The sequence below is a fragment of the Capricornis sumatraensis genome, chromosome 11 (genome assembly GCF_032405125.1).
Source record: "Capricornis sumatraensis isolate serow.1 chromosome 11, serow.2, whole genome shotgun sequence".
Lineage (NCBI taxonomy): Eukaryota > Metazoa > Chordata > Mammalia > Artiodactyla > Bovidae > Capricornis > Capricornis sumatraensis.
The window spans coordinates 64671319-64695680 of NC_091079.1; the positions used below are offsets into that span (position 1 = coordinate 64671319).

Consider the following 24362-nt stretch of genomic DNA (forward strand, 5'->3'; position numbering starts at 1 on the left):
TTTATCATAAAAGCATGGCTTCTATTCCAGGGCATAGCAGAAGCTGGAAGTCAATTTTATCCCCCTCTTTTGAAAAGAGCATCATGGGTGATGATGGGAATTAAAACAAAAGAAAAAAATCACATCTTATCCCAGGAAAATAACATTCAGCAGCACAAAGGAATCAAGTTCCACTATTTTTGGTCTAGAATTAATGAGGGCTTGGGGACAGCCTGAAAAGCTTTCTCTTCAGAAAACTCAATGCTATATTCAGTGAATCTCTGAATGACAAAAGCAAGGTGGGCATCCCTTCTCTAGCAGGATGGGCCTTAAGTGAGGCGAACTTTTAAAATTACTTCTTCGTTTTTAATGAATCATCTATCCTGTGATCTAGCTCCTGGGGCAGAGCTGGTCAGGGGTTAGAGGTAAGAAGATGGGTTATTTGGAGGAAAATATGTCAAGTTAGACACTCATCTCACACATATATCAAAATGAAATCCGAGTTAAAGAGTGTCATATAAGAAGACCCAGAGAAAATAGCTTAGGTAGCAGATAATCGTAGAGAAAAGCTCTGTTATGCTTATGTTAGAAGCATAACAGCAGAGAGCACAAAGGAACATTTTAGGAGAATTTGTTACATAAGAATTTAAATGTCCGTCATGAAATATTATAAATAAAATCACAACTACTGAGCCTGCGCCCTAGAGCCCAAGCTCCACAAGAAGAGACGCCACCGCAGTGAGCAGCCCTCGCACCACAACAAAGAGCAGCTCCTGCTTGCCGCAACTAGAGAAAGCCCGCACACAGCACGGGACAACCAGCACAGCCAAGGAAGGAAAAAAACTAAATATATAAAATTATTTTTAAAAATTCTCTGTGCTATAAGCCAGATCACCACTTTATTAATACAGCATGACTCTTGGAACTCAGAGACAACAAAAGGCTATCTTCGTCTTAACACATCCCTGACATTCTAGTTTCTTCTGTGAGCACACTGATTCTGATTCCATGGTTTTTAACAAAAATGAAGAACTTCTAGGCAAAGTGTAATACATGGATACTTGTTTCACAGATGGGCTTCCTATATAAGCTTCTTTTAAAATTAATTTTTATTAGAGTATAGTTCCTTTACAATACTGTGCTAGTTTCTGCTGTATAGCAAAGTGAGTCAGCTAAATATTTCCATACATCCCTCTTTTATGGATTTCCTTCCTGTTTAGCTCACCACAAAGCACTGAGTACAGGGCCCTGGGCTGTACAGTAGGTTCTCATTAGTTATCTTGTATTGTTTATCTTTTTAAACTTTCCCCAGATCCCAGAGTCATGTAACCCACACATCCTCCCATGCGCTGTACTTAGTCGCTCAGTCATGACCGGCCCTTTGTGATCCCTTGGACTATAGCCCGCCAGGCTTCTCTGTCCATGGGGATTCTCCAGGCAAGAATACTGAAGTGGGTTGCCATGCCCTCCTCCAGGGCATCTTCACAACCCAGGGATCAAACCCAGGTCTCCCACATTGCGGGCAGACTGTTCAAAGTCTGAGCCACCAGGGAAGCCCATGAATACTGGAGTGGATAGCCTATCCTTTCTCCAGGGGATCTTCCCAATCCTAGGAATCAAACTGGGGTCTCCTGCACTGCAGGCAGATTCTTTATCAGCTGAGCTACTAGGGAAGCCCACAACCTGCCATATTTAGAGCACAAATACTGATGCTTGCTTTCAGATTTTCTACTGCTCAGCTAAAAAGGCTTTTCACACTTAAATCCTTTAAGCATTTCCTATCCAATTACGGATGGGCTACAGATCCACCTTAAAAATCTCATTTTTTTCCTATCTGCAAAAGGTGAATCACAAAGAACTTCACATGATTGGGCTTGAAATGAAGAGCATGTTAAATAGTTTCTTTAAAAAATAAATAAAGAATTAGAGATGTGCTAATTAAAGACAGACATATTTCAGTGCATTTTTAAAGCATACAATAATATTAGGCAATAATCAAAATACCATCAAATGCCTTCAAATAATCTAGAACCATCGTATGAACATACTTGGAGGATAGTCAAGGTGAACTAAAATATATTATATATTCACTTCATGATCTGTCTGGACTCAATTCAATGATACTACTTATGATTTCAATCAGAGGAAAACAAATAATTCCAGAATAAGATTAAGGGCAATGGTGGGGAGTGAAAGGATAGAGGGGGTGAAATATAATTAGGGAGAAAACTTAGACCTCAGACCTTCAGGAGACTTGATGACCTTCTGAAAACTCTCTCCCAATATTTGAGCTTCAAATGAAACCTGCATCTGATAAACACAACTGTGGCTGGGTGCCAATTTAAGATCAAATGTCTACCAAGCAAGTGGCTGAAGTATTTTTTAAGACCTCATAAAATCACTTAAAAAGAAAACCGAACCTCACATCTTACTACCCTGGTCTTCCAGTACTGAAGTCTTCAAGAGTCTCCAAAATCTAAGCCACTGAATTATTTTCTTTGCCCAATCTCATTCCTGATCATGTAATGTAAACTATAATGAAATTTGCAATTGTTTGTTGTAGCTTATTATCAACTCCAAATCAGGTTCAGTGATTCAGTGAATCTCCTCCCTGGAGAAGCAAAAATTTCCACTTGAGAACCCATCCAGAAATCATCATCTTGTCTTAGCTCTAAGATCAGACTGAAAGTAGCTTTTCCATTTCCCCAGGCTCCATAGAAATTGCCTCAAGTGCTGACCACAGTGTTGTTTTTATCATGTTTGAATTTTTCCATCACTGTATCTAGCCTCACCATGAGAAAGTAGCTAGGCTTTAAAGTAACTTTCTCCCACATATAAAAATGAGTTGACATATTCAAGCATCAAAGTTGTGCTTAGTTTGAAGCAACATGCAGCTGGCTCTTACTTAAGAGTAATTCCCTCCTTAAAATCACATTAGTTCTCACTTTTAGTTTATAGATTCTGTATTTGGGATTCCAGGTAAGCATCCCCATTAATTAGACACAAGCCAATATTAACAGCAGCAGCTACCACTGTGCAAATGAGATGCTACACAATGTCTGGTCTTAAAAGTCAAGAACCTATGAGTTAACTAGAGGATCTAATCTAGCTTCTAATTAACCACATTAAAATAAATTAAATGCTCTTTCCTCTTCATGTTGCAAAACATAAAAATGTCATGCTCTGTAATTTGAGAATGACTGTTCTCATTTGATTCAGGAGATGGTGTGGTGTCTTTTAATTCCTTTATCAATATTATCCTAGACCAACAGATGGAGGATCAGGCAATTAAGGAGAAATGAGCATGTGCTGTGTTTATCATGCTTTTTTATTTTTTCCCCCTGAAGTTTGCTTACTGAAAGCAGTTTTGCCATATCCACCAGACAGGGGTGTTAATAGCCAAGAAATGACAGAGGGAAAATTAAAGGGCTCAAGGAAATCCAAGATATATTGTAGACTCAGGGACAGAAGACAGATATTCCTCTCCTTTCTCAATCTATTCCTTTATTGCAAGATTTTTATTCAGACAGACAGGTATCCAATAACCCTTGACTTTTTTCTTATATCCAGATATTGTGACCCAGATTTTGCCAAGATAGTAGATCAGTCAGCAAGCATTATTGAGCACCTAATACATGTTCAGCACGTTGCTAGGCTCTGTAGACAGGTGGGTGACAACTCAGTGGCCCTGCCTACTAAGGGAACCAGAAAACTAGTAAGGAAGACAAACGGTAAGGAAACGATTTCGTTGTTGTTGCTCAGTCACTCAGTCATGTCCGACTCTTTGCAACCCCATGAAGTGCAGCATGCCAGGCTTCCCTGTCCTTCACTATCTCCTGGGTTTGCTAGTCAGTGATGCCATCCAACCATCTCATCCTCTGTCTCCCCCTTCTCCTCTTGCCTTCAGTCTTTCCCAAAATCACGGTCTTTTCCAATGAGTCGGCTCTTCACATCAGGTGGCCAAGAGCTTCAGCTTCAGCATCAGTCCTTCCAATGAGTATTCAGGGTTGATTTCCATTAAGATTGGTTTGATCTCCTTGCAGTCCAAGGGACCCTCAAGAGTATTCTTCAGCATCATAGTTCAAAAGCATGCTCAGCCTTCTTTATTGTCCAATTTCCACATCTATACATGACGACTGGAAAAACCATAGCTTTGACTATACAGACCTTTGTCAGCAAAGTGATGTCTCTGCTTAACAATCTGTCTAGGTTGGTCAGAACTTTTATAAATATAAAGGAGTTGAATTTTGGACCACGGCTCTAGGGATCAAGACAAGTTACATGCTGTATCACATTGGGTCCCAGCAAGAAACAGAAGCCCATTTAGGTAAGCAGATGGGTGACTTTAATAAGGAACCATTAGTAAAGATGTGGGCAGGATTCGGACCCCTAAAAGGAAGCATGCAGCACTACAGGGTTGTGATGCAGAAGAGTGGAGTCCCCTGAGGAAATAACAGAAAACAGTAGAATCTTAGGTCTCTAGCAGAGAGCAGCTCTTACCCCCAGGTCCTCCTCCCTGATGTCACCCCATCCCACATACGCTCTGAAAGGAGTAAGAGGACCATGCTTAGGGGATCCCAGAAGAACTTTCTGGAGGAGTCGGGGCTTCCCTGGTGGCTCAGACGGTAAAAAGAATTCATCTGCAGTGTGGAGACCCGGATTCAATCCCTGGTTCAAGAAGATTGCCCCGGAGAAGGGAATGACTACCCACTCCAGTATTCTTGCCTGAAGAACTCTATGGTCAGAGGAACCTGGTGGGCTACAGTCCCATGGAGTTGCAAGGAGTCAGATATAACTGAGCGACTAACACTTTTCACTGACAGAAACGACTCGCCTCTGTGGAGGAATACAATCTGCCCTTAGCAAACCAGCAGTGAGGGCAGGGGAACAAACATCCTGACTTCACTCTCCTCCATCCTGATTCCTGTTGGCAAATAAGGGGCCCAGATGAGGCAAAAAGTTTAAGGGGGCCATCACCAAGGCCCTGGGGACCTTGCTCCTTTTACCCTAAATCTGGCCCTGGGTGGACCCAATGAAAGCCAGAGAGTAAGTCAGCCTGTGGATGCGGCCATGCAGACCGTAGAGCGAGGCTGAGAGAGGACAGAGAAAATTAACAGAAGAACATGTAGAATACACGTTTAGAGCACACTTGCTTATTTCTCTAAATCAGATTATATCTGCTCTAAGTCTCAATCTACCTGGTAGTAGTGTTAGTCACTCAGTTATGTCTGACTCTTTGTGACCCCATGGACCATAACCCACCAGGCTCCTCTGTCCATGGGATTCTCCAGGCAAGAGTGCTGGAGTGGTTGCCATTCCCTTTTTCAGGGGACCTTCCCGACCCAGGGATCAAATCTGGGTCTCCTGTATCACAGGAAGAGTCTTTATAATCTGAGCTACAGGAAAGCTCTCAATCTACCTGGTTGGAGAGAAATTCAACTTCAGCAAAGATTTTGGCCGCCTTCCCCTCCTGGTATGACAGAAGAATCTTAGGAATATGTGGTCAGTAGAAGGGGAGAGGGTCCAGGTCTTGGTAGCTCTTGCCTCTATAACTGTGCCAGAACTACTCAGTATTTGCCCACTATAGGCATTTGCAGTCCATGGGGGTCGCAAAGAGTCAGACACAACTTAGCAACTGAACAAAAACAAGCAAATGTGATTAACAGATACTATTACACATAAAATAGATAAGCAACAAGGATTTATTGTATAGCACAGTATATATTATATACTATAATATATACGCAATATATTATAGTAACCTACAATGGAATATAATCAGCAAAAAAAAGTGAATCACTGTGCTGTACACCTGAAACAAACACAATATTGTAAATCAACTATCCTTCAATCAGTTACTCATTCAATCAATCAGTATCTCCTAATTCTTCCAGTTCAAGAGAATTCAGAAATTTAGCAACCTCTGTCTGGGGCTGCTGCTTCTCCTGCTAAGTAGCTTCAGTCGTGTCCGACTCTGTGCGACCCCATAGACGGCAGGCAGCCCACCAGGCTCCTCCGTCCCTGGGGAGAAAGGAGTCCCTAACATGCCCTGTTATATGTGTTCTTCTCAATCATTCACTCTGTCACTAAATAACAGCTGTTGTCAGGAGACAGGGGTGAAGAAGGTTGCCGGGTGGGGGGTGGCGAGGTGCAACCTGAACAAACTATGGGAGAATTGGCTGCCGGCAGCCTAGAGAAAAGGTGCGGAGAAGTCAGAGTACTTGACCTTGACAGGTGTCCTCACTCATTTTGCAGGAGATCTTCCAAGTTTTCTTGGTAGCTGCCTTTTCAGCTCTGCTAATGATGATAAACTGTTGCCTCAGGACCCACAGCCAACCCTCTACACTGCCTATGGGTTTATCACTCTCATCAACCAACTACAGATCCTAATTAGAAAACATAAATATCTGGTCGAGTATAAAAACTCACAGATGTTGTATTGATCCTGAGTGACACTGACATCTAATTGACCAGATTTCTGGTGGCACTTCTCTTGGGAACTATGTAACAAAGCTAGTAATGGTTAAAAAAAAATGGAGAAAATAATTGCCACTTTGACCATGTGCATGGTGGCCCAAGTTTAGAGCTGATTTAGAGAGAGCTTCAAACCTAGAGGGGGACTTCCCTGGTGGCTCAGTGGTAAAGAATCCACATGCAATGTAGGAGATGCAGATTTGATCCCTGTGTCAGGAAGATCTGGAGGAGGGCACAGCAACTTCCCCACTTCAGTATTTTGCCTGGAGAGTCCTCATGGACAGAGGAGCCTGGCAGGCTATAGTCCATGAGGTCACAAAGAATTGGACATGATTCAAGCAACTGAGCATGCACACACTTGAATCTAGACGAGGGATTGCCTGGCTGGGTTGCAGTCCCAGGATACAGCTAGTGCACAGGAGGTGTGCTGACACACGGGAGTGACAGGGAAGAAATTCCCCAACCTCTTCTCCCTTCACATGTTCATTCCCCTCCTCTTGTCTCCCACTGGCCGAGCCCAATGAGAAGAAGCTGGAAAGGGTGGAGGGGAAATATAGCCCCCAAAGACCAGCCTTAGAGGGTACAGAACAGAGATCAGAACAAGAGGCAGGCGGATGGGCAGAAGAAAGATTATTCCAGTTATTTTTGTCTCCTCTATCCAGGCTCTAGAGATACACTGAGCTCATCCAAACCTGACTGGGATCAGAAGTACAACTAAGAGAACAGAAAATGGTCTTTTCCCCCAGGCAAAGTCTATAAAAGTCACGTTTGTTTTTTTTTTCAATAATTTTCAAGGATAACATACTGACATGGCTATAGGACTATAAGATAAAGACATTATAAGAAAAATATGACATTGACCATGAGACTCATAAAAAAAAATCAAAGGCACCTTTTATTGTGGTTTTATTCCCTTAACTATTAATGGTATAGGTACTGGATATTGGGTTAGTAGAGAATATTCTATAGCAGGACAGAAAGAAAGCATTTCTAAAAATTGACCTTCCATAAGCACTTCTGTCAGAGTATATCAGATGCGGTGAGGCACCATTCAGATTCCTTGTCAGGAATCAAGGTCTGAGTGCCCAGTGCTGGGAATGGTGTTGGCAGACAGGTCTCAACTGCCAGTGTTCTCCAGGGGTGCCTTAGCTTGAAGGGAGACACTCCCCCAAGGTCAGGCAACTTTTCCCTGTCCCAGAACAACTCACATCCAATGTCTGATTAACACAGGCCTATAAATGGGCTTCCCTGGTGGCTCAGATGGTAATGAATCTGGCCGCAATGCTATAGCCCTGGGTTTGATCCCTGGGTTGGGAAGATCCCCTGGAGAAGGGAATGGCAACCCACTCCAGTATTCTAGCCTGGAGAACCCCATGGACAGAGGAGCCTGGCGGGCTACAGTCCATGGCGTCGCAAAGATTCAGACACGACTGAGTGGCTAACACTTTACTTTTGGGCTTCCCAGATGGTGGTGCTAGTGGTAAAGAATCCACCTGCCAATGCAGGAGACATAGGAGATGCAGGTTGGATCCCTGGGTCTGGAAGACTCTCTGGAGGAGGAAATGGCAACCTACTCCAGTATTCTTGCCTGGAGAACCCCATGGACAGAGGAGCATGACAGGCTACAGTCCATTAGGTCGCAGAGCTGGACACAACTGAACGACTTAGCATTCATGTATAAAGGGAGAGCTCTCCCACCCCAAGTAAGGACAGTTTTGAAGGTCTAGGCCATCTTCAGAACAGAACCCCCTTAGGAATGGCTCAGGCTTCCAGTGAGACTACATCTCAACTTGGCGTTTCTCTCTGTATAATCCTGTTTCTTTCTCTTTCCTTTCATAGGTTGACCCCAAGAGCACTAAGAAAAGCCCTAAATGCTGATCTTCATCTCAGAGTCTGCTTTCCTAAAACCCAATCTGCATCACAGAGAGCCTCTAACAAATAACACTTGTATTTCTCCACATTGCTGAGCCTGCCTGCTATTGCAAACCAGCTAAACAAAGGGATTATTTTGCTGCCGATTTTTCATTAAACTTTCTGCACGTTACTTTCCCTTTTCCAAGCTTCTAGTTTTGCTCTTGAAATGTACTTGAGAAAATTAATAGGCCTGGATCCTTTTTTTAAAAAAAGTCAAAGTACAGTAAGTCTTGTGCCAGGAAAACCAGAGTAGAGGGCAGCAGGGAGAACCGTTAAAAAGGAATGAATGACCTAAGAAAAACAAGCACCAGAGCTATATCCACACACACACACACACACACACACACACACACACACAAACTGTTTTAACTCTGAAAAAAGAAAGAGATGAAAGAGAATGTAATAAATTCAACAGATTTACAGGTCCAGTGAAAACCACACTTACCATGGACAGTGGATACCTGGTCCCATGGATACCATGGACTTCTTGCACTGGAAATCTGCTTCTGTTAGGAATCAGAAACTTTTTCCGCTGGGGCAGTACCACCATAGGACACCAAATGGGCGAAAATTCCTTCCACACTTTCTGAGTCCTACCCTCAGAGCCTGTCAAGGCCAGAGAAATCAAGAGCCTTCTTCAGTTTGATGCAAATGGTCAGCCCTGAAAAATGACAATAAATTCAAGTCATTTTCTGTGAGAATAAAATAGTAATAGCTAACTTTCAAGTGTTATGCATGTGCAAGACTTTATGCTAAATGCTTTAATACTATTTCATTTAAGGAGAAAAGGGAAGATGCTGAGAACTGTATATCATGTATGAGGGTATGTCAGTTAGCAAATGATTATGGCTATCAGAAAAAAAGAAAGAAATCAAAGAGGAGCCACAGTGACTTCCCAACATTCCTTTCCCTGAATGTTTCAGGTTAGGCTCGACCACAAGGTAGATTCTCATGAGAGACCTGGAGGACAGTCCTTCTGTAGGGCTAACAATGTAGCCCAAGCACACTGTTACAGAGCATTTTGCTGACCTGAGACAGTGGTTGGGTCTGCAACTTCTCCATCTTTCCCCAAATCCTCCAACTCTGCTAGAGTGATAGGTTCTACATATGGGCTAAGGTTTATATGATTTGAACTTCCCATAAGTACCAAAGCAGGGAGTATCCAAGTTATCTTATCAGCCTGCCCAGGTGTGGGGCAGAGGGGAAAGGGTGTGGTGGGGATTGGATGCTCTCAGCTAAAACAAAAATGGAGTCAATCTCTTTATTAGAAGCATCTTTGACAAATGGACCAGGGATGGGGGTTTTAACCTTATGACAAAGGGCCTTGGCTTCTGTAGAGCATTCACACCACCAAGATCAGAGGTAAGAAGAGTGGACATGGATGTCAGTCCATCCTGGATGGCCCCAGCTCATGCTTGTGGGTCCCAGCTTCATCTTGCTTGACCCCACTTTATATCCATCTTCCCTTCAGGATTTCCTTAGCTTTGGACTTCAAGCTCCAGTAGCAGGCGCAATGACAACAACGTTAGAAGAATGCTTAACCAGCTCTCCCCAGTGCACATGGCCAAATTCCTAAAATAAATGTGTGTGTGTGTGTGTGTGTGTGTGTGTGTGTGTGTGTGTTTATACACTCCTGATTCTGCCTAGCTGATTGAACTCTGATTCAGAAACCCCAAATCTTACTTGTTTGGGGGATGGGAACATGCATCAAAAAAGGGTTAGCTTCTTTGACCATGTGATACTCTCCTTTAGTATGTTTGATGATTCTCACTGGGTTCCCAATTAAGAATGTGGGTGTTCAAGGTCCCTGCGCCTACAGTTATATTCTCTATACTACAGCTCAGCTGAACTGCTGGCAGCTCTCTGACCAGACATTCATATTCTCATATCCAAAATGCAATGGTCTGGGGAGAAGGCCAAGTATAACCACCAGAGGAGAGACTCTGGCCAACTGTACTCTGTTAGCCGTGATCACCTTGTTCGTCTGGCAGTGTGTATGGTCCCCTTGGGCAATCTTCGTCTTTATTAGTCTCATTTTGAGAAGTAATCGATCATGTGTACAACTGGTGAGATTTTTCTTTTCAAAGAAAGATTCTAGACATTGAGGGTATATCAATCACTACATATTTCTCATTAAAAACCAATTCTCCAGGCCCTCACCATGCAGTATACTTTCTAACTTTTAGATCACAGGGTCTAACTGTGTCAGTCATGCTATCTACATGTGGATGGATTTCTTCCCTTTCATTTTTCTCTGATTTCTATTACTTACCATATTAAAAGCACAGTGTTTTCCTACAATGCCCCATCTGTGCCAAGTGAAGATTTTTCATACTTACAGACAGAATTTAAAACTGCCAGGATTTAAAAGCTCAAGTTCTTATCAAGGCAAATGATTGCAGTCATTTATGTAATTTTTGTTGACAGTTTTTTTTAACTTTAATCTCCATGTCATAAAAATTAATGCCTGTAAGTTGCTTTATGGTCCCACAGAGATGGATAGTGAAAGAAAGATGAAAAATACCTGCTCTGTTAGGGGATATGTTGAGAACTGATCATGTAAGTAAAAATCCAGATTAAAATCAATGCTATTAAGAGGCAAAAAAAGAAAATGGAATAAAAAGCATTAAACAAATTATACCAAGGGAGAAATATAAACTCTACATTAGACAGATCTGTTAACAAAAAGATAGAATACTAAATTATTATGACTCTAAACTTAGCTGAATGATTGTAGTCATTTTTCAATTCCTGTTTACCAAGTCAAATTAGAAAAATAAACTTGCTCAATGAGAATAAAGGAAGCACTGAAAAATAAGTATTGGCAAAATGCAGGTGGGGAGTATTTAGAGTAAATGTGAACATAAACATTTGGTCTGGATGATATGCATCCTAGCATAACAAGAAAATTAGCAAACATCAATTGAATTGCTTATAATTCTCTTTAAACAAAGCACTCAAGACACACCATGAGATTAGAGGAAGATAGATGTGGTATCATTCCACAGAGCAGATAACAATGGCTGAGCCAGCTATTATAATTCAGACACTCTACCTTAGCAATATAATGAAACAAATATAATAAGATGAAAAATCTTTAAACAGTTAGAACACAATGGGCGCATAAGCAAAAGATAAGATGGGCTTACCAAGAAAATATCACATTAGACCGAAGTCATAGATTTTTGCCAACAAATCAGAAAATCAATGACAGAAGGAAATGAAGTAAATGTTTTATAATTGGCCTTTGGTGAAGCTTATGACAAAGTTTCATAAAATTCTACTTCTTAAATTGGTTTGAATTGGCTTAGAGATGAATATAGTCAACTGAACTGAAAATTGGTTGCCTGGTTGAAGGAATATACCTAGAAGGCTCTGACGAGGATGAGTATTTATAACTTTTAATACTCCTAGACTTTCCTATTACTTTCAAGGCCTTGATGAAAATGAGGGTAAATTTATAGATTTAGGCAATGCCCAAACACAGCCATTTGATTTTATATTTTTAGCCAAGTGAACAGAGGTGCATCTATCTGAAGAAGACAGATGTAGAAGGAAATGAAGGAACTAGAGAAAAATAAAGCACTTCTGATAGAGGCATAAAGTACATAATGATGGCTGTTTCTGATGATAACTATGTAAACAGATGGAGGTAGGGCTTGTTTGGGTTTTTTCTTTACTTTGGTTGAGTTATCATCTGTACACATTCTGGATTAAAAACCACTAAGACCTTGACCCTTGAATGATTCCCCCCCACCCCCCGTTTTTTTTTACTGCCCAGCTACTCTTCTCATTCTCTCACGTGAGCATCCTCCTTGTCCAGGGAAAACGAGCTGTTGGGAAGCTACCCAAAGATGTACTTTGTGCAACAATAAAGGCCAGAGAGCTGCTCTGGTTTCAAAAACCAGGTGAAAGTTAGAAAATTAGAGCCTGGGAGCTGGTTCTCCCTCATCTGGCAGGCGGGAACTGGTGAAGAACAAAATTCATCTTGCAGTAGCCCAGGGTGTGAGTTAGGACCTCTCATTCACTGGGACACAGAAGCAATGAATAAATAGTAGGATTTGGTAAGATGCCTAAAAATTAGGTCACCTAATCTGATACAGAAAGTAGGAGAAACCATGGAAATGGATAAGCTGAGTGGCAGAGAAGAAGGCTTGAACTAGCTTAGAGGATCAGAAGGCGATCACCTGGGATTCAGGAAAGAAAGCAGGGGAAACAATGTACTAGGCAGAGAAAACGCTCCATGTAAAGACACACAAGCAAGTGCATGCTGATGTTCAGGACAGCTGGAGGCATCTGGTATTAGACTGACTACACACCCAACACTCACCACTCCACCATAGCTTACAGGACCTGAATAGTCTGGCCCACGTCTAATTCTTCTACTTCCTTGCTGCATATCCTGTTGGGAGACAATTCCCTAAAGACCTCTCAAATTTCTTCAATTCTTACAAGCAGAGGTACTTACCCTTCCATTCCAGACCATCTTTCCAAGGGTTATTGTATAGGGCATTGTCCTGGAAGTTAGAGATGATGTCTCCTTGTACGGCAGGTTTGCATACGTATTGTCCAGTGTGATAAAAACAATATGTACATCTAGACCTAAGGAAATGACCACCCACTCCAGTATTCTTGCCTGGAAAATCCCATGGACTGAGGAGCCTGGCAAACTACAGTCCATGGGTTGCACAGAGTCAGACATGACTGACTACGCAAGCATGCCCTACAGAACAAAGGTCAAGCAGTTATATTCCCCATTTTAAAAGGCTCAGATTCCCAAAGCTCAGGATTCCTCAACAGTGATACAAACTCATCATGTGTTCAGCCCCACTGGGCCTCTCCATGTTGCCTCTGTGAGACTCACGTGATGGGTAGGGGGAATAATGCAACACGAAGCTCCTGCTGTTTAATGTGTCAGGACTAATAAAACTTCTGTCTCTGATCTGAGATATTTTTCCTTCTGTCAGTATCTATAAGATGGTGGAAGGCTAACTTTTTTTAGGATACAGTTCAGTTCAGTGGCTCAGTCGTATCCAACTCTTTGCGACCCCATGAACTGCAGCATGCCAGGCCTCCCTGTCCAGCACCAACTCCCGGAGTCTACCCAAACTCATGTCCATTGAGTTGGTGATACCATCCAACTATCTCATCCTTTGTCGTCACCTTCTCCTCCTGCCCTCAATCTTTCCCAGCATCAGGATCTTTTCAAAGGAGTCAGCTCTTCGCATCAGGTGGCCAAGTTTGGAGTTTCAGCTTCAACATCAGTCCTTCCAATGAACAACCAGGACTGATTTCCTTTAGGATGGACTGGTTGGATCTCTTTGCAGTCCAAGGGACTCTCAAGAGTCTTCTCCAACACCACAGTTCAAAAGTATCAATTCTTTGTTGCTCAGCTTTCTTTATAGTCCAACTCTCACATCCATACATGACTACTGGAAAAACCATAGCCTTGACTAGATGGACCTTTGTTGGCAAAGTAATGTCTCTGCTTTTTAATATGCTGTCTAGGTTGGTCATAACTTTTCTTCCAAGCAGTAAGTGTCTTTTAATTTCATGGCTGCAGTCACCATCTGCAGTGATTCTGGAGCCCAAAAAAATCAAAGTCTGCCACTGTTTCCACTGTTTCCCCATCTATTTCCCATGAGGAGATGGGACCAGATGCCATGATCTTTGTTTTCTGAATGTTGAGCTTTAAGCCAACTTTTTCACACTCCTCTTTCACTTTCATCAAGAGGCTCTTTAGTTCTTCTTCAATTTCTGCCATAAGGGTGGTGTCATCTGCATATCTGAGGTGATTGATATTTCTCCTGGCAATCTTGATTCCAGCTTGTGTTTCTTCCAGCCCAGCGTTTCTCATGATGTACTCTGCATAGAAGTTAAATAAGCAGGGTGACAATATACAGCCTTGACGTACTCCTTTTCCTATTTGGAACCAATCTGTTGTTCCATGTCCAGTTCTAACTGTTGCTTCCTGACCTGCATACAGGTGTCTCAAGAGGCAGGTCAGGCGGTCTGGTATTCCCATCTATTTCAGAATTGTCCACAGTTTATTGTGATCCACACAGTCAAAGGCTTTGGCATAGTCAATAAAGCAGAAATAGATATTTTTCTGGACTCTCTTGTTTTTTCAATGATCCAGCGGATGTTGGCAATTTGATCTCTGGTTTCTCTGCCTTTTCTAAAACCAGCTTGAACATCTGGAAGTTCACCTTCATGTATTGCTATAGCCTGGCTTGGAGAATTTTGAGCATTACTTTACTAGCATGTGAAATGAGTGCAATTGTGCAGTAGTTTGAGCATTCTTTGGCATTGCCTTTCTTTGAGGTTGGAATGAAAACGGACCTTTTTCAGTCCTGTGGCCACTGGTGAGTTTTCCACATTTGCTGGCATATTGAGTGCAGCACTTTCACAGCATCATCTTTTAGAATTTGAAATAGCTCAACTGGAATTCCATCACCTCCACTCACTTTTTTCATAGTGATGCTTCCTAAGGCCCACTTGACTTCACGTTCCAGGATGTCTGGCTCTAGGTGAGTGACCACACCATCATGATTATCTGGGTCGTGAAGATCTTTTTTGTACAGTTCTTCTGTGATTCTTGCCCCCTCTTCTTAATATCTTCTGCTTCTGTTAGGTCCATACCATTTCTGTCCTTTATCAAGCCCATCTTTGCATGAAGTGTTCCCTTGGTATCTCTAATTGTCTTGAAGAGATCTCTAGTCTTTCCCATTCTACTGTTTTTCTCTATTTCTTTGTGTTGATCACTGAGGAAGGCTTTCTTATCTCCCCTTGCTATTCTTTGGAACTCTGCATTCAAATGGGTATTTCTTTCCTTTTCTCCTTTGCTTTTCGCTTCTCTTTTTTTTCACAGCTATTTGTAAGGCCTCCTCAGACAGCCATTTTGCTTTTTTGCATTTCTTTTCCTTGGGGATGGTCTTGATCCCTGTCTCCTGTACAATGTCACAAACCTCCATCCATAGTTTATCAGGCACTCTGTCTATCAGATCTAGTCCCTTAAATCTATTTCTCACTTCCACTGTATAATCATAAGGGATTTGATTTAGGTCATACCTGAATGGTCTAGTGGTTTTCCCCCACTTTCTTCAATTTAAGTCTGAATTAGGCAATAAGGAGTTCATGATCTGAGCCACAGTGAGCTCCTATGTATAGTAAAATCTTAGAACCATCACCAGGGACTTACCATCACTTTCTAAACTGTAGTCACATTCAACATCATTAGATCAGAAAAATGGAGATTAAGAGTAGGAAGAGCTATCACTCCATACCTATCAGAATGGCTAAAATAAAAAACAGTGACAACACTAAACACTGGTAAGAATGAAGAAAAATTAGATCTTTCATACTGATAGGAATGTAAAATGGTACAGCCACTGTAGAAACAGCAAGGCTGTTTTCTCAAAAACTAAACGTGTAATTACCATACAATCCAGTCATTATGCTCCTGAGCCTTTAGCCCAGAGAAATGAAAACTATGTTCTCATTAAAACCAGTATATGAATGTTTATTCCAGTTTTATCTGCCACATCCAAAAACTCGAAAAAGTCTACTTGCCTTCAATAGATGAATGGTTGGCAGAATTTGGATATATCCATACCATGGAACTCTACTCAGTCATTAAAAAGAAACAAGCTATTGCTACATACAACAGCTTGGAAGAATCTCAGGAAAATTATCTTGCATTAAAAAGAGCCAGTCCCAAAAGACTGCATACATGTTGTAAGATTTCCACTTATATAACATTTTAAATGACAAAATTTTAGAAACGGAGGTTAGTGTTTTTCAGGAGTTGGAAATAGGGGTAAAAAGCAGAGAAAGGCTGATGTTGTTATGAAATAGAGTCATAAAGGATCTTTGTAGTGATAAAACTTCTCACTATCCTGACTCTAGTGGTAGATGTGTGTGTGTGTGTATGTGTGTGTGTGTGTGTGTGTGTGTGTTAGTTGCTTAGTCGTGTCCCACTCTTTGCAATCCCATAGACTGTAGCCCACACAGGCCCCTCTGTCCATGGAATTCTCCAGGCAAGAACACTGGAGTGGGTTGCCATTTCCTTCTCCAAAAGTAACTACAGAAAGAAAGAAAGTGAACTCGCTCAGTCTGTCCGACTCTTTGAGACCCCATGGACTGTAGCCTACCAGGCCCCTCTGTCCATGGAATTTTCCAGGCCAGAATACTGGAGAGAGTTTCCATTTCCTTCTCCACTAGTGGTAGATACATGAACCTAAACATGTGATAAAATTACAAAGAATTAAATACACACACATATATACCCACATACACATATATACACATGAGCACAAGTAAACCTGGAGAATTACAAGTAAGATCAGCTGGTTTTATCAATGCCATTATCCTATAAGTAATGTTATACTACTGTTTTATATAATGTCTCCATTAGGGGAAACTGGGAAAAGAGTACATGGGATCTCTCTGTATCATTTCTTATAATTCTATTAAATCTAAAACTATCCCTGTAAAAATTTAAATTAAAAACTTCTGGGACATGCCAAAGATACTTTCTTTGCATAAGGAAGCAAATCTATCAAAAAACATTTCAAGGCAGAAACAGAAAAAGTCATGTCACTTCCTGTTTATGTCACATCAAGTCCAACCAGTTTTACACTGCTACAGCATTACATGATTTCACATTTATTTTTTGAGAACTTTGATGAATATCTCTTGCCTTACTGTACCACAAGCTTCTTTATGGCAGGACCGTGTCTGGTTTGCTCTAGGGCCTGGCAGGTATTAAGTGATCAAATATAATTTGTTGTTATTCATTTGCAAAGGTGTGTTTGACTCTTTGCAATCCCATGGACTGCAGCACACCAGGCTTCCCTGTCTTTTAACCATCTCCCAGAGTTTGTTCAAACGCACGTCCACTGTGTCGATGATGCCATCCAACTATCTCATCCTCGGCTGTCCTCTTCTCCTTTTGCCTCCAATCTTTCCGAGCATCTTTTCTGAGGGTCTTTTCCAGTGAGTCAGCTCTTTGCATCAGGTGGACAAAGTATGGTAGCTTTAGCTTTAGCATCAGTCCTTCCAATGAATATTCAGGGTTGATTTCCTTTAGGATTGACTGGTTTGATCTCCTTGCAGTCCAAGGGACCATCAAGAGTCTTCTCGAGCACCACAATTTGAAAGCATCAGTTCTTCAGCACTTAGCCTTTTTTATGGTCCAGCTGTCACATCTGTACATGACTACTGGAAAAACCATAGCCTTGACTACACAAATCTTTGTCAGCATAGTGATGTCTCTGCTTCTGAATACACAATCTAGGTTTGTCATAGCTTTTCTTTCAAGGAGTAAGCGTCTTTTAATTTTGTGGCTGCAGTCACTGTCCGCAATGATTTTGGAGCCCAAGAAAATAAACTCTGTCACTGTTTCCACTTATTCCCCATCTATTTGCCATGAAATGATGGGACCAGATGCCATGATTTTAGTGTTTTGAATGCTGAGTTTTAATTTAACAAATTAATAAAGGAAGTTTTAAGAGGTAATATTAAAGAAACAGAACTTTACAAACATGAATATAATATTTTAAGTACTGATAATGTCAAAGAAAGTTCCAGGATAACAGGGGAATAAATACTCCCAAGAGTCAGACTGACCAGGATCCACATTCTGATTCTGTCACTTATCTGATAGGTATGCTGTGCTTAGTTGCTCAGTCATGTCTAACTCTTTACGACCCCATGGAGTAGACTACCAGGCTCCTCTGTCCATGGAATTATCTAGGCAAGAATACTGGAGAGGGTTGCCATGCCCTCCTCCAAGGGATCTTCCCAACCCAGGATCAAACCCAGGTCTCCCACATTGCAGGCCGATTCTTTACCATCTAAGCCACCAGGGAACCCCGTCAGATAGGTAACTAGGCACCTAAGTTTATTATTTCACCTCTGCAGCATGAAGGGATTAATGGCATCCATCCTAGAGGGTTGTTATAAGAACCAAGATTATATAGGGAAAGCATAGAACTTAGAAAACAGAAGATGTTTAATAAATGCAGCTGCTTCCTCTACTAAAATTATTACTAACACCATTGACACTCGATTACAAAGCCAGTTGTTTCAACTGAAGAAAGGAGACACAGGCCAGAGGGTTTTGCAGGGATAAAAAAATTTTTCCAACAAGTCTTTCAATAGTGAAAATGTTTTATAAGTGTATTTTTCTACTGGGAGGAAAAAATAATAATAGAGTAGTTAAATAAAATCTTTCTTAAAAAGCTTTTATACCACATGGTGGGCCATAAAATATACTTCTACACATTTGAAAGACTAGAAATCATATAAAGTCTGTTCTTACCCCACAATGGAATTAAAATATAAGTCCAGGAACAGAAATATAGCTGAAAATTTTCCCAAATACTTGAAGGTTAAACAATACACTTCCAAATGACACAAGGACCAAAGAAGAAGTTCTAAGAGAAATGAAAAAGCATTTTGAACTAAATGAGCACAACTAAAGGATGAAGGCAATGGAATGGAGCCAAGACAGTCTTTTAGAAGTGGTGCTAAAACAACTGGATGCTTACAGGCAACAAACGAAATAAACAAACAAAAACTCCTATATACGCAGGCCTTACACCTTTCACAAAAATGACCTCAAAATGGATTACAGCCCTACAAATAAATGCAAAAGTATAAAACTTCTAGAAAAGAGCAAAGTAGAAAATCTACGTGAACTTGTGTTTGATGGTGAGTTTTCAGATACAACACTGAAAGTATGATTCATGAAAGAAAAAATTGGGAAGTTGGAGTTTATTAAAATAAAAACTTTCTGCTCTGCGTAAGATGCTATTAAAAGAATGAAAAGGCAAGCTAGAGTCTTGGGGAAAATATGTGGAAAATGCACATCTGACAAAGGACTTGTACCCAAAATATACAAAAAATTCTTACAATTCAAGACTAGCAACCAGCATTTTAAAAATGAACAAGAGATCTGAACAGACTCTTCACCAAAAATGATATATGGAACAAAAGTCAGCATATGAAAACCCTATATGAGAAAAAAGTATAAAAAGACTACACACACACACACACACACACACGTATATAGTATGGGCTTCTCAGGTGGCTCAGTGCTAAAGAATCCACCTGCCAATATAGGAGATGCAGGTTCGATCCCTGTGTCAGGCAGATCCCCTGGAGAAGGAAGCGGCAATCCACTCCAGTATTCTTGCCTGGGAAATCCCATGGACAGAGGAGCCTGGTGGGCTACAGTCCATGGGGTCGCTAAAGAGTCAGACTTGACTTAGGGACTAAACCACCACCCCCATATGCAGTATGTATATATATATATGTATACATACTGAATTACTTTGCATATATATATATACACACACACACTGAATCACTTTGCTGTAAACCTGAAACAAACAAAACATTGTAAACCAATTATACTCCAATAAAATAAAACATATGGAAAGATTCTCAATAGCATTTATCATTAAGGAATTACAAATTAAAACATTTGTAACTTTACAGAGGAAAATTCTGGCAAGTGCTGTCTTAGCCAGACAATCTATATTAAAGATGCTGTTCAGTCGCTCAGTCTTGTCTGACTGGAGATGTCATATTGATTATCCTCTACCCGAAGTCTAATCATGAGCAAAACACCAGATAGCTCCCAAATTAAGAGCATTCTATAAAATACAAAAATCCTCAAAACTGTCATGGTAATCAAAAACAACAAAAGTCTGAGAAGTTGTCACGGTGAAAGAAACCTAAAGAGACATGTAATATAATACTGAACCCTCGACGGGGTCTTGGAAGAGATAAAGGAACAGTAGGAAAAAACTAGGGAAATTTGAATCAGTATGGACTTTTAATAACCATGTATCAACATCATTACTTGTAGCAAATGTACCATACTAATTTTTATTTTTAGTCTCTAAGTCCTGTGCAATTCTTTTGCGACCCTATGGACTGTAGCCCACCAGGCTTCTCTGTCCATGGGTTTTCCAAAGCAAGAATACTGGAGTGGGTTGCCATTTCCTTCTCCAGGGGATCTTCCCGACCCAGGGATCAAATCTGAGTCTCCTGCATTGGCAGGGGATTTTTTTTTTTTTTTTTTTTTTTACCACTGAGCCACCAGGGAAGCTATACTAATGTTAGATGTTAACAATAGGGGAAATTGGGTATAGGATATATGAAAATTCTCTTGACTATTTTTTGCAATTTTGCACAAAGAGTTTTGGCTTTTTTTTAAAGCCTTGTTTAATGGATAGGGAGCTTCAGTGTTTCAAGGTGAATAAGTTCTGCAGCTCTGTTGTATAATAATGTGACTGAACATTACTGAAATGTACACTTAAAAATGGTTAAGATGGTAAATTTTATGTTATGTGCTTTATACCATAAGTAAAGCATTTCCCTGGTGGCTCAGAGGTTAAAGCATCTGCCTGGAATGCGGGAGATCCAGGTTCGATCCCTGGGTTGGGAAGATCCCCTGGAGAAGGAAATGGCAACCCACTCCAGTACTCTTGCCTGGAGAGTCCCATGGAGGGAGGAGCCTGGTAGGCTACAGTCCACGGGGTCGCAAAGAGTCAGACACGACTGAGCGACTTAAAAAAAAAAAAGTTAATAAAGCATTTCCCAGGTGGCAGTAGTGGTAACTGCCTGCCAATGCAGGAGACAAAAGAGATGCAGGTTCGATCCCTGGGTGGGGAATATCCCCTGGAGGAGGGCTGGCTTGGAAAATCCCCATGAACAGAGGAGCCTAGAGTCTCAAAGAGTTGGACATGACAAAGCACACACACAAAGGTAAATAAAATTTTTAGAACCTCATTTCACTTTTATAACAAAAGAGTTTCTCATTCTCTTCAATTAATTAAATATTAATTATTAAAAGACTATAGTAATTATTAGTGTAGCTGTTAGCATCAATAGAATGTTTAATGTATTTAGGTGCTATGCTGAGCATTTCAAAACAAATCTTCAGCTGAAACCTCACAACAACTCCATTAGTTGGGTATTATTACAGCTGGCCTTTGAACAATGTGGAGGCTGGGGTGCCAACTGTCCATCATTCACATGATTGAAAATATTAATACATGTATAACTTGATAGCCACCCCTCAATATACTGGGTTCCACATTCCTGGAGTCAACTCCAGACTGTGTTGTACCTATTTGGTGAAAAAGAGAAAAGAAAAACAACAACCACCTGTGCAGTTCAAACCCATGTTATTCAAGGGTCCAATGTACTATGCTTCCCATGTTACAGGTGGTAAATAAGAAACCTTAAGTAAATTGCTGTGGTCACAATGCTAGTAAGCAGTTCTAATTTCCAAAACAACTTGACACCCAAAATCCACATTCATAGTTACTTTGCTGTATTTGCAAATGTCGCCTGCAGCAGTTCACAACCCCCCAGTTATTAAAACAAACAAACAAACAAAAGGCCCACAAGAGTAAACAGATGAATAAATGCCAAGCCAGCAGAGCAGCCAGCCACTGACTTGGAATGCCTCTGCATTTGTCATAATGCATGCACACTGTTTTGACCATTTTATAGATTACTGGTCCCCACTGTGATCCCATTAAAACCAATAACTGGCCACTGATATAAACCATGCTCCATCACTCACCCATATTCAATTTATCTTATAAAAACTGGAAGGAAAAAAATGCCATACCTATACCTTATAGACAGAAAAAATCCTAAAGGTAGTTCAGCTGAACCTTGAACATGGCTTGAACTGCATGAATCCATTTACTGTGAATAGGTAAAGAAGACCTGTAAGTACAGTACTAACTTGATCCAGGGTTGGTTGAATCTGCAGATACGGAACCGCTGATATGGAAGAATCATAGGTAGGAAGGAATCCTGATACAAGGGCCTACTACAATAAATTATAGGAGAATTTTCCACAGCTCAGAGGGTCGGCACCCCTAACCCCCAGGTTGTTCAAGGATCAACTGTACATTTAAGCAAGCGCTGTATTTCTAGGGAAATTAGATTATAAAAAGTGAAAATTAAAGTGACTCAGTCGTGTCCAACTCTTTGTGACCCCATGGACTATACGGTCCATGGAATTCTCCAAGCCAGACCAAGCCAGAATACTGGAGTGGGTAGCCTTTCCCTTCCCCAGGGGATCTTCCCAACCCAGGGATCAAACCCACGTCTCGCAAATTGCAGGTGGATTCTTTGCCAGCTGAGCCACAAGGGATGCCTAAGAATACTTCTCCAGCGGATCTTCCCAACCCAGGAATTAATCGGGGTCTCCTGCATTGCAGGTGGATTCTTTACCAAATGAGCTATCAGGGAAGCCCTCGGGCTATAAAAGTAACATCCTAAATATATTTTCCCTTGGGAGTAGAAGAATCTTTGAACAAAGAAGGAAAGTAATGATTTTGAACAAATCTTTCATTTTTGTTTAAAGAGACCTACATTTATCTAAGAAGCCCCATGCACTTGCCACGCGTGCACTGTGACGGACTGGGAAACAATTGAAATGTTTGTGAAATTTTATAGCACTCTCCCGGCATTTAGAAAAAGGCAAAAAGCTCATATGAGGCTAAACTGGATAGTTCCTTGCAGGTTAAAGTTGGAAACATTTGAGGAAAACATTTCAAGCTCTGCCTAATGCAAAAATCAGCACCAATGCTGACTTTTAATGTGGAAAACCATCAATAGCTGGAATAAGTCCCTGTTTGGGATGGAACCATGTGAATGGAACATGAAAAAATGCATAAATAATTTTGAATGGAAAGAGTGAACATGTTTTCTAACTTTGAAAGGGCTGCAGAATGTTAAGTCATAGTTCAAACTCTATGATTTTTTTTTCCCCATCAGCTTGCAGTAATTTGAATCCTAAAGATTCTCACATGAAAGGAATGCATAACCTCTGTTAACCAGGGTTCAAACTTCAATAGAGTTATTAGCTCCACCTTATTATGTTAGTTGAAATTTCTCAATCTTTATTGGTGTTTTTTCCTCTGATTCCTCAGGATTGAGATAAGTGTGTTAAAAATTTCTATTATTAGTGTATTTCTATTTCACATCTCTAGTAGTTTCTGATTTTTGAAAGTCATTGCTGTGTTACTAGAGGAATGGGTAATAATAATAATTTTGCATTTTCTTTGTGATTTTCAGACTTTAGTATTATAAAATACCTTTTAATATTTTTGATCTTCATCCTATTTTGCCTATATTGATCTGTGATTTTTTAATTGCAATTGCCCAGCCTTCTAACCTTTGAAATTATTTAATTTTAGCTATGTCCCTTTTAGAGAGCTCTGTAGCTCAGACGGTAAAGCATCTGCCTACAATGTGGGAGACCTGGGTTCAATCCCTGGGTACAGTGGAGAGTCAGATGTTGCTCTTGGGGGCAATCTGAAAATCTTTTATATTTTTATCTTTTTTTTTTTTTTGGTAACAACTGAAATGAGCCCAATATGATCTCTGTTGATCTCTGTTCTGTCATATTGTTTAATGATATTTTTATGGAGTGTAGAAAATTGTTCACTATGTGGACATCTTTCTTGCCCCTTTCTTTTTTTAAGACACATATTAAAGTATTTGATAGTAAAATAACATAATGTCTGAGATTTTCTTTAAAATACTTTAGCCATAAAATTGGTGGTGGGAGGGCTACAGATAAAATAAGTACAGATAATGCTGATGGTTATTGAAGGTGGACACTAGGGTTCACTGCAGTTCCTACCTTTATGTATTTTTGGAAACTTTTGTTTTCAAAAGTCTTTGCTTTTTAAGCAGTTATAAAATGTTTTGTCTTTTTAATTTATATGTAGTTTTTGTGTTTTTTAAATTTACTTTCATAATAGCCAAGTTGTATCTTCGTGAATGTAGACCTGAAATAATTAAAACTTAAGAGCTTCATAAAAAGAAGTGTCAGTCTCTAAATCAAATAAAGACTTTCTCTATTGCCCCAAGCTCTGCAGTAAATTATACATACTGTAAATGAGCACAGCTTCTTTTAAACTTACAAGAAACAATTTTGTCTTTGTGAGAGT

At 40.5% G+C, this 24362-nt stretch overlaps 1 non-coding gene across 1 annotated transcript; it reads left to right on the plus strand.

Moving 5' to 3' along the window:
- Positions 1–20755: 20755 nt before the first annotated feature.
- On the plus strand, positions 20756–20827 carry TRNAS-GGA (transfer RNA serine (anticodon GGA)). The gene has a single exon. It is a non-coding gene; the product is annotated as a tRNA-Ser (tRNA).
- Positions 20828–24362: the final 3535 nt, after the last annotated feature.